General features: G+C 48.4%; 1 protein-coding gene across 3 annotated transcripts in view; it reads right to left on the minus strand.

The window, feature by feature from the left end:
• The window catches only part of PDZD2 (PDZ domain containing 2), a 199,270-nt gene extending 198,457 nt beyond the window's left edge, over positions 1-813 (minus strand). For all 3 annotated transcript variants that reach the window (XM_035309157.1, XM_035309154.1, XM_035309153.1), the window contains exon 1: positions 727-813. The gene's annotated coding sequence lies outside the window, so the exon portion shown is untranslated. The remainder of the gene's footprint in view (positions 1-726) is intronic.
• Between the last annotated feature and the right edge of the window lie 10,707 nt (positions 814-11,520).

Here is an 11,520-nt window from a genome sequence, read left to right on the forward strand (position 1 = left end):
AGGAGGGGGATTTAAGGGACTGCCACCCCTCTTACCCATATCCCAGAGCCAGGCTGCGCTGCAAGACAGTCACACACACAGGACCTAATCCACAGCATGTCACGGCAGGCAACAGAGGCCCTTGCCCTCCACGTGTGTGCACTGGAGTCAGCAAAGCAAAGGCAGGGCAAGAGGGACCCCACAAGCACCCCCAGCCCAGGGGATGCACCCTATTGAGCCCTGCAGGGATGAAACCACCCCAGTCCTGGGGGGATGGACCCTACTGGCACCTGTGGGGCTGCACCCTATTGACCTACACGGGGATGTGCCCCACTGGCCCCAGGGCACGGCGTCCTCATGGTCCGTGGGGAATGTACCCCGCTGGGCATGGGTCACGGGGGAAGCAGCCCACCGACCCCCACGGTGGGGAGGGGAAGCACCCCAGTCCCAAAGTTGTGGGATGCACCCTCCAGACCCCAGGAGATGGAGACCCCGGGGCAATGGGGGAGGCACTCACCGACCCCCAGGGACGCAGCCCCGTTGGCACCGTGCTGGGGGGGGGGGGGCGGGGAGGATGGAGCAGGTCGGTACCGGCGGGGGGGAGCCCCCAGCCGGTGCAGGGGGGAGCACCAAGCCCCGCGCAGCCCCGCTAAGCCCCCTCCCCGCAGCACCAAAACCGACACCGGGGGGGGGGGGGGGGGAGCAAGCACCGACCCCCCTTCGCCCGCCTCCGCGCCCCCCACTCACCTCGGAGGGGCCGCGGAGGGAGGGGTGGGGGGGCGACACCCGCCCGCCCCCGGGTGCAGCCGCTCCCTCGCCGCCTTGCTCGCCGCTCCGCACCGCTCCGCACCCGGCCCGGGGAGCGGCGGGGGCGGCCCCGACGGGCGGCGCGGGGCTCCCGAGAGGGGCGGCCCGACGGGGCGGGCAGCGACCGAGCCCTGCACGGGGCGGTGCCGCCAAACCACCCCCCTGGGGGGATCCCCCAGACCGCCCCGCAGGATCCCCCCCCGGCACCAACCGGGAGGCAGGGGTCGGCCGGACCTCTCCTCGCCCCCCCGCCCCGATCCGCCGCCCACCGTGCAGAGCGGTCACGTCTGGGGGCGCGCCGGGCTGGTGAGAAGTCCCTAAAATGTTTCCCCTGTATCGCTTTTATCTCTCGGTGTCGCTCAGCAGGAAGCGCTGTTTGCAAAATGAGGGTTGAAGTGAGCACTGACTTACTCACCGAAAAAAAAAAAAAAAAAAAAAATCATTTTTTTAATTAAAAAAAAAAAAAAGTTCCTTCTTTACTCGAAACTTCAGATTGTTAAAGTGGAAACACGTTTTTAAATGTTTGGTTGCTTTTCAGGTCCACTTTTCCCAGCAGTGCGAAAGGAAGCGGTCGGCGGCTCTGGTTTCTCTCAAGCCAGAGTCCCTTCCTGGCTCATGCCCCGTCCGAGGCAGAGAGCACGCTTCCAGGCCTGCTGTTCTAAAGTCTAATCTAAAAATAAATAAATAAGAGCTCAGATCTACCAAAGCATCTCTAAAGGGCTGTCTTTATTACAGGCTGCAGCAGGTAGTGGCACGGCGGTCTGGCCCAGATGCTCTGCCTGCCGCTCCTTTGAAGATGTTTGCTCACGACTGCAGCGCCCGTGCTGATAACCAGACGGGCACCAAGCCCTTGTTTCAGAGTGGGGTCTTTGCTTTCTCTTTCTCCTCCTCCATAACAACAGCATTTAAATCTCGGTAAAGTCAGGCAGGCCCGTTTCCCTGTTTTCCATCCCAGCCATGAGATAACGTTACGAAGCGCTCCTGCTGCAGCACATTTGGCTCCTGGCAGGGTCACACCGTGGAAGCAAAGCCGATGCTCATGAACAACACTTCCGCTAAGCACTTTCACGGGCAGCTGCTGGCATTCAGTTTTGTAATGTAAATCTATTTTGCTTCTGCCTCCTAGGTTTCAGGCCAAAAGGTAGGAAAGATACCACGCTGCACGTGTTGGGTTTACTCTGCAGGTCTCTATGGGAAGGTCGACTTCGTCTACATCTGAAATCAGGAATTCTGGAGCCTGCCAGCAATATTTTACATTCCTCTCTTACACATCTGAGAAATACAGTTTTTCTCTTGCTCTTTCTGAAGGTTGTGCACCTCTTCTACAACGTGAGCATCAAAATCCTATCTAAATGTGCTTTCATGAGTATGGATCTCCCAACATTGGTAGGTAGGATTTGCAGTATTTGTATTATCTGATGCCGATAACATCAGCAGTGTTCTGTTTTTCTTGGACTCCAGCTGGGTAGAGATTAGGTCTATCCCTTGGTGTTTTCCACACTTCACGACCCAGAGAGTGGCCAAAAATCTCCTTTTATTTTGCTTTAGATAAGGTAAAGATGCTGAAAGTAAAACAGCTCACTGGATGCCAAAGGAACCCGAGAGAGGAGCTGGAGCCCAGGAAAAGGGGAGACACCAGCAATCAGGGAGAAAAAGCAGGTTTAGCACATGGAGCAGTATTCAGCTTTCAGGATTCAAATGCTGCTCAGATCATGTAACCCAAGCTGGATGTATCAGCGGGACCAAATTTCAGCAGCCTATTTCCAGAAAGCTGGAGCACTTTCAAAGTCACAGCACATTTTAGTTACGCTAACAATGATTCATCCTGATGCAAGCTTCGACAATCTGCAATTTGGTCACACTTCCCCAGCACAAGCAGGGCTCCCTGCCCTGACCTGCGACAGCGTCCAGAGACCCAGGCAGATCTGCTGAGCTGTCGCCTGCCCTCAGCAGTCCCCAGCCTGGGAGGTTCACATTGTGCTGAAGCTTTTCTGTAGATGCTTTGATGCCGCTTTGGTGCAGTTTAGTGACTTGGGACTTGCCGGCAGGAAGCAGGGCAGAAAGTGCAGCTGAAAAAGCAAACGGGGTGTACGTAACACTGCCATCACTGATGCTACAAAGTGGAGCAGTAAGAGTGGAGTACCTGGAATTGGGACTTCCCCCCAGCAGCTTCTGAAATTCAGGCTGCGACTCAAAAACCGCAGCGTGACTCCTGGCACTCTGCGAGTTCCACTAGCAGGGCTGGTGTTTTCATGTTTTCCTGGGTTCATGGAGAAAAAGCTTCGCCTTTGACATCGCTCCTCTCTCTCCGCATCTCTGCCCTTTACGCAGACACAAACGCTCTCCTGTGTACGTAGTTGGTATAAAATAGACTGGGGACAAGCCACCACTGTCTGTGCTGTTATAATTTCCATTCACAACGAGGCTAAAATGAACTATCCTGTTGATTTCCTTATCTATGCGGAAAAATTAACCAGCAGGACGATGGTAATAACCCAGAGTTATCTTGGCCCTCAGGTGGACGCTCCATTCCAATTCTGTTTGGAAATAATTACCCTGAAAGCAAAGTAATTTCTGCAGGACGGTGCCTGACTCTGAACGAGCGTATCCATACCCCTTCCCCTGAGACAGCACCAACACTGATTTGCTTTGCATAAGCAAAGCCCAGGAGAGAGAACACATTACATAAATCTCCTCCTTAACCCTCTGCAGTAAATACAAGGCCAAAAGGGCTGAATTAGAGAAATCTTGGAAGTCGGATGGAGCCGTGCACAGAACATGAAAAGTCACAACAGGCCCAGAGCCACAATCGCAATTTTGGCTCTGCACAGCCTGTTGTCAACTGTAATAATGACACACTGCTTTGTTCCAGCTTTAATTTGGATCCCCCACTGCAAATTGGAACAACAGGGGAAAAAAAAAAAAAAAAAAAAAAAAAAAAAGTCACAGTGCTGATCCAATACTTTTTACTACCTTTTGAAATCCTACTGCGGCTTTACAGCAAGAGGAAAAATAAGCTAATAGCTGTGAATCTATCACTAGAGATTTCTCTCCCTTTCTGTCTTTCCTCCTGTATTTTCAGACTAACTGCAAGCCCTACTAGCACATAAAGTTCCCCAGATGCAATGGGTTTCCCCCAGAGCACAGAGGTTTGCAACTTTTATGTATGACTTGGTTTAAATTAGCATGAAACATAGAAGATAACTTCACCACCTGCCTCAAATATACCGGGGGGTTGGGGGGGAGGGGGGAGGGAGGGTGAAGGTGGGGAGCAAACATGCTAAACTTTTAAGTAAGAAAATACACACTTGGATACATTTACTGGAAGCTGTTTGTGGATACTACACATTAAATTATTATTTTGCTGCAAAAGTCTAAGTTACGTACTGTGTATAAATACTAATTTAACAGACCAAAATAAGTCAATATTAACCTTCAAAGTGTCTCTCAGATTCAAACATTCAGCTATAAATCTTCATAGAAGCATTCATTTTCCAAGCTCCTGAGGGTAAAAGCCTCTCTAAGATTATTTTGCAATATACATAAGACACAGTTCTCTAAAGGCTCTCTTCCGTGTAATTCCAAGATCATCACTTATTTCAATTACAGTGGCCTAAGATATCATAAGTCAAATTTATCCACTGGATGAACTTGACTGCTGATCTAATTACTGCAGGGGCAAATACATTTCAAGAAATAAATATGAAAAGTCCAAGTTTGAAAAAAAAATCAAGTACCGAAGATCCTCTTAGCACTTGTCATCGAGATTATTTTTTTTTTTCTAATTTCCTTAGCAAATTAGTCATCCTTCTCTTGATACCATCCAGTGGTTATCAGACCTGTTTAGATGCTGCATTTATTTTTCTTTGAAGTAATAAAGTTTGGACTTCTTTTGTTTCTGATTTTAGGTAATTAACTCATAATTCCTCCCTTTGTCTACAGCCTTCTTCCTGTGTGTTTTAGGATTTATTAAACATCGTTGTTAAATATGTGGACACATATGAAGTCATTTACTGTTTCAAAGCACCTTCTTATATTTGACCATGCACACAAACCCATATCTGCAAGCGCCTGTTGGAGAAACCGTAATATTTTGTTCACCACGGTTGCTAACTTCTGTGTGCTGCCCTGACAAAACAGCAAGAAAGGCGCTGATGAACCATTTCTTGCACAGAACCAGCACCGAGGATTTACAAAGCAGCTCTGTGCCATAGATACAGCACTGCCAAAGCAATCTGCAGGGAAACGTCCCCATCTTCAATACGGAACTGGCAGAGGAAGGCAAGCCAACGCTTTATCACTATGACATTAATCAAGGCCTGTGCAAAGAGAAGTGTTTTGAAAGATTAGCCAAGTTTTAATAAACTCGGCACCACAGCCAGTGCTGCCCCTTCCCGGTACGGGCAGGGCTCCAGCCTTCCCCATCAGAGCCCCCCAGAAACGAGGGATCAGCCTCGTGCCGTAAGCAGTGGCTGAGAACCGAGATCCCCAACACGTCCAGCACAAACCTGCAGCCGGGGGAAACGCAAACCACCGCTCTTCTCCGCCCCAGAGCAGGAAGCACTTGCTGCGGACAAAGCCCGTGAACAGCCTGCTCACCCTTCAGTCAGAAACTCGTCACACGTGTTAATCATTACAGGCTCCTGCAGTCGGATGGTGGTGTTCATCTGATGAACTCAGCTGACAAATGTAGCTTGAATCTGGCCTGGTGTCTGCCCCGAAGTATGCTTTGATTTGACAATTACATTAAAGCGCTGCCTGGATTTGTTTCTGTCTGTGCATGTGTGTGTCCGCGTGCGTCTGTACACATGGAAAGAAATTCCCAGTATTTTGGTGCTGTTTGAATGAGTGCTAAGCATCGCGGGCCATCTGTCAGTAACTGTACTTCTAAAAGGGGGAAGGAAAGGGAAGAGATATTTTAATCCTTTTGCTCACAACTGACAATTTCTCTGGAGATTCATGCAGCTCAGAAGGAGCGGTGTGGTGTACAAGGCAGGTTGTGTTCAGCAGGTCTCAAATCCTTCACATGCCAGATAAGGACAATGGCAATTCTCCCGCCAGCAAGGGTACTTTCCAAGAGCTTTGGAATCTCAGATGTAAAGCGATAAAGGAAGGCAAAATAATTGTGCTAAATAAGGGCAAGGCAAAAATGAAGTGCGAGGTCAGAATATCTTTGGGGATCACGAACATTCTTTGTAACACCTCATGAAGAGATTTGATAGCAAGGAGAGTTTAATCTTAGTTTAATCTTAGTTTAATGTGCCAGTTTTTAACCACTACAATATGCACAGCATCCCTTTGTTGTTGTTGTTGTTGTTTGTTTGCTTGTTTTTTGGTTTTGTTTTTGTTTTTTCTACTTGCCTGAGCTTCTCCCCAAATTGTATATAATGGAAACTCTTCTGATGAAGAGTTTTCTTAAGGAAAAAAAAAATACCACCAATTGGTCTGCAGTTGGCATTCCTTTGTCATCACACACCTGTTGCACATCCACAGCAGCCTGTTCCGGATGACTTTGCATTTAGACTTCCTCATATTTCCTTTGTATTTCTTGCGCTTACTCGTTTTAAAGAGGGGGAGATCCAAGGCTGGCAAGATACGAGCTGGCTAACGGAAAAAGCTGCACACTTGAATCTTTTTAGCTCTGAGAGCATGTGATGTGAAGTCTTGTGAAGGGGCAAAAGTCTCTCACGAGCGCTCCCAGGTCTTGCCTCAGTGTCTGTTGTGAGCAACCAATACCTGGTTTCCCATTTTAAGTGAAACTTGCTGTTACTCAGCTTGAAATACCCGGGGTCTAGAACTCTGAAAAAGCTAATAAAAAAGTTTTCTACACAGTTCTATTTTTGTATCAAACCTAAAGCACTGCAAGCCAGAGCTGTTACTTCAAATGAACATTATTCTGTGTCATTGAGACAAGGGTGCATTGTAACAAGCGCAGGAAATCCAAAGGAGCGGTGAATCAAATAAATCACCTGAAGTCCTGGCAGAGAGGGAGAGACAAAGAGACAGACCTCAAAAATTAAACCGCTGCATGGCACTTGAAGAACTGCAATCTGCAGCGATAAAAACCGTCCTCGCAAATACCACCACCAAAAATTTCAGAGCTGAAATGTCAAATACTAATGTAATTCTGCTAAATACCCCGATATAAATCCCATCCCAGTGACAGTAAGGAGTCAGAACATGGCAGATTTCCACTCGGGGAGCTGGTGCAGGAGGGAGGAGGTGGAGGGACCGAGGAGCCTGCTCGTGGCCGGGATGAGCAGCCCGTTACCTCCCCAGTCTGGTGAATTCACGCATGGAAGTGAGTCAGCACAACAGCTGCTTATGCTCCGATTTCTTTCCAAAAGAGGTAAATGAACAAACCCTCTCCACACTGGGGATCTCTCAGGCTTAATGGAAGGCAACGCCTGATTTCAAGTCAATTTGCTTGGAGCAAAGAAGCCTGAGGGCCATAAACACCATGAACATCAAAGGGGTCTAAGTGATGCTGGTGAGATACGAAGGACTGTTACACAGGCAGAAAAAGGCTTCTGCCTTTGTAGGTATATATATTTACATATATATATTAAATATTTCATTGCTGGTTTGAGATCTGAAGGGCTGCAGGGGTGCAAGCAGCTGCTTTTGCTCCACTCCCAGCGCTCATCTCGGCCCTGCTCAGCACTGTCCCATCCTCTCCCCATGCCACCAGCCACCCTGCACCCACCCGGACAGTGGTGGGGAGAGCACACGGGGCCCCAGGGCCACGGTTCACCACCATGAATCAGCACAGATACAGTGGTGAGGGCAGCGGGCATTCATTTAAATGTTACGTGGATATTAACTTATAAGTTGAGTGAGTCAAGTTGCAAACACTGGCTGGGGCAGTAAGAGCACCCACCCTTGGGGGATCCCGGTCCAGGGCAAGTGGTCTGCTGCAGACCACCACCCTACCCAAAACAACGTACTGACTGCCTCAGTTCTCTCTCTGCTCAGAAAGCCAGTGTTTTGCAGAGAAAAATCTCACTGAGAGCAACACCAAAGCTCCCTCCGTTGTGGCACACATGTAACCAGCAGCGGCACTGGAACAGCCCTCGTCTGCTGCACCTTTCTCTACATCATGGCTGCCTGCAGTGCAAGAAGCAAGAAGACACCAGGGTGCTTCTGAGGTGAACTTCAAGAGGAATTCACTGCTCCACAGCCCAGCTCTGCCCGTCCCCTTCTCTACCCAGCAGCAGCCCCATCTCTTGGCGATGCCGCGGCTCGGCGCAGGATGAGCAGCCACTGTGAAACCCTCACAAAGGAGAGGGAACTAATGGGATATTGCTATTTCTGGAGCTGCCCATTAGAGAACCTCTTCTGTGGTACACAGCATGCCAGAGTACTTTAAAAAAAAATAAATAGGAACAAGAATATTAGCAGAGGAAGCATATGTGGCCCCAAGACCATGACTCATCAGGTTAAATCGACCAGCTGAGGTCAGTGCTTCTACTTATCAGCTTTTAGTTGCAAATACAGCGATGGGGACTGTGATTCTATTACTTAGATTTTACATGCTGTGTAAAATACGGCAGTGATTAATGTCTGTAGCTAAGGCAGCTAGCTAGCTAGATGTGCTGTTTTTAGAATTTGGAAGCTATTTCAAGGTCGAGAGGTTTAGTTTTCTTCCTAAAGTGGGTTTTCAGCTGACAAAGTGGGCTTCCTACAGATCTCAGCGTCCGTATTTATAGGCAATAAAAGTATTGTGTACTCTCATCAGCATCCAAAAACAGCCCCACCGCAGCCTGATGAGAAAAGCCCCACTAATTGCACATCCACAGCCACACACCCTCCGAGCATTGCGGGACCCTGAAAGCATTGACCGTAGGCTGATGCCAAACAGGAGGCAATTTTGACAAATACAGAAAACGTTTAAATAACGTGCCGTTGTTTTTACCTTTCGGCATTCCAGGTTTTTGGCACAAGCATCCCCCTCTTTAGTCAGTCAGTACCCTGGGCATTCAGACCATCGGTGTGTGGGGGCCGCATGAGATGGTGCAGGCAGGGGCAAACCTGCCCCTGGTTTGCTCGTGGGTCATGGCATCGAAGCTCAGCCTTAGGCAGCCAGTGGGAAACCACCTCTCTGATGAAGGTCCATTTTTTTTTGCCAGGACAACACATGCAGAATGTTACAATAGATGGAAATAATCTTTCCTTCCCGCAGTCTTATATGTGAGTTGTTACTGTTTTAACACCATTTTTCACTTAGATTTTTTTCCATTCTGGTCTTACTGTCAATTGAAAAAGGATAATAATTTTTAAAAAATCACAGGTAGTGATGATGGGAGGACAGTGCTGCTCTCTGCCAAACACCCAGGAGCCCAGAGACTTGTCCAGGTACAATGCATTTGTACAGGGGGAGAAACACCCTTCCTTCCTCTCTTTCACAGGGAACCCGCAGCGCAAGGACAGTGTAAGCCCAGAGCAGAACAACTGCCTTACCCCCGTTTATCTCCACTTCCTAGCAGAGGTAAGCTAATCCCCAGTGACTCACATCCCTGAGGTGAGGCAGCCGTACCAGGGGACTGGGGGCACCCTGGGGAACAGCCCTGAGAAGGGCAGCTCCATCCGCGCCACTCAGCCCACAGCCTCTTAGCAGCCAGGCCCAGTCGCCAAAATATGCAAAACCTCCTCTAGGAGCCCTGTAGGGCCACAGTAATTACAGACGAGCTGCAGCACTGGCTGGGGCTGTGCTGTAATTACCAGGAACAAAGATAAAACCCGCGAGCAGGCTCTCAAGCTACTGGGATCAGAGCTCTGCTCAGCATTGCTCTCCACAGCTGCATCTCTCTGTCCACAGCATCAGCTGGGCACCATGCAGGGGTTTGTCCAGCTTTACCTGCTCTCTAGATCTTCAACTCTCTTTATTTTTTGTATAAAGGCACACTCCTGTATAAGACTTTATTTTTTTTTTCAAGATTTTCCCCTCTAAAGCCCTTGCTAGATGTTTCTTCTACATTTCACACTTACAAATTTAATTATTTTCCATTAAAATTGCACATACTCCAGGTCCCTGGAGCATCTAGGGGAGGTGATCTACCTGCTAATGTCAGCCTGATAATTTTGTTCTTAGGTTTGAGGCATCCTCTGCGGCCGTTTCCCCACTAAGTGCTTTGTCTCCTGAATTTTTCATGCCTAAGACGTCTGTGACTAAGGCATCCAGAAAGATTATTCTTTTTTAAATACAGGTTAGCTACTCTTTTATTTGATTTGTGTGGGTGTTATTTCACTCAGCGCTTCAGCGTCTTGTGACCCACTTACAGGCTGAAACAGGCTCTGGTGAACTTTCATGTCTTTATGTTCTGGTTGCTCTGAACTTGCAGAAAAGAGCTCTGAGGCAACCCTGGCCTTGAGTTTTAAATCAGAAATGGCTCTTCTGTGCAAATGATTGAAAATACGTTATAGCAGTGCAATTCATGATTTTCATGAGCCATGAGGGCCGAGCAGGGTCTCAGCAGTGCCCAGGATGCTGGGCTCACCTAGAGGGATGGGAAGCACCAGGGATTGTCATGAGCATTTTTAGCCCTTACAAAACCTCATGTCCCACATCCAAGGGGTCGTGGAAATGGCACGGAGCCTCCCTAGGGCATCTCCTGGTTTACATGAGGCAGCTGGGTTGGAGGCGCTGATGAAGCCCAGGTGCTCTTCGACCACCCAAAACCCTGCCCCAGGCAGCAGAGAGCAATGGGCGACCACCTCCCACCAACACCCCTTTGGAAGAAGTTTAAAAGAAAAGAATTTCTACCCCCAAACAAGTGTCCTTGCGGGAAACTCCGCTGGAGCCTGGCAGTTTTATTTTGCTGGTATAATCATGCCAGTATGACTTGTCTACTCTTCTGTACTGATATGCCCTTAAGGAGTTTAAGCTGTTCAGTCTGGTTTTGAAAACATTGTGCGGTGACTTAATTATGGTATAAATGCATCTTCATAGGGAAATAGCACAATGTAACGGCTGGGAGTTACAATCAGAAGGTCGGGCTTAGAAACGTAGGACAATTGCACAATGTCTGCACAGAGTTAACCCTGTCCAAGTAAAACTACCCAAGCATGAAACAGAAGATGTGCAAGTCTCCCAGTCTCGTTAGCCTCACATCAAGGCAGGATGTCTTACTGGAAAATCTAATTTAGGCAAAACTCAGGACACACAGTAGGAAACAGATGCAGCTTTTGGTCAGGAGACTGGACAAAATCTGCTAGCAGTCCCTCTCCTTCTTCAAAGTCACCTTCGTTAGCACAAACTCACATGGTTTCAAGGAAGAACCTAGATATTTTGGAGCAGGCAAGTGAAGAGCTGGCTTTGCAAAAATATCCCAGTGACTCTCTGCAACTTGGAATATTTGACTTCCACATTCCACGTGAAGATTTGCCTCTTCAGTCCCACAAGTAAGAAATACCAAAAGAAATTGTATTTTATGTAAAACTTAAGAAGTCCAGCTCATGCATTAGAAAACCAAGCAAGTTAAATATTAGGCCCTTACTGAAACATACACCTAGTTTCTCCTAAGATAAAAGCTAGTTGATTTTAAGAGACCACATATCCACATAGAAAAAGGCACTAAAAGAACAACAAACTGACTTTCAAAGGCAGCAGGCATTTGCAGAGCCACTGATGTCCCTGGGTGCTGGGGTCAGTCTGTGCTTTGAGAGGTCTCAGCCCCTTCCCTTCCCTTCCCTTCCCTTCCCTTCCCTTCCCTTCCCTTCCCTTCCCCATCCCAT

Source organism: Oxyura jamaicensis, chromosome Z (assembly GCF_011077185.1).
Source record: "Oxyura jamaicensis isolate SHBP4307 breed ruddy duck chromosome Z, BPBGC_Ojam_1.0, whole genome shotgun sequence".
NCBI lineage: Eukaryota > Metazoa > Chordata > Aves > Anseriformes > Anatidae > Oxyura > Oxyura jamaicensis.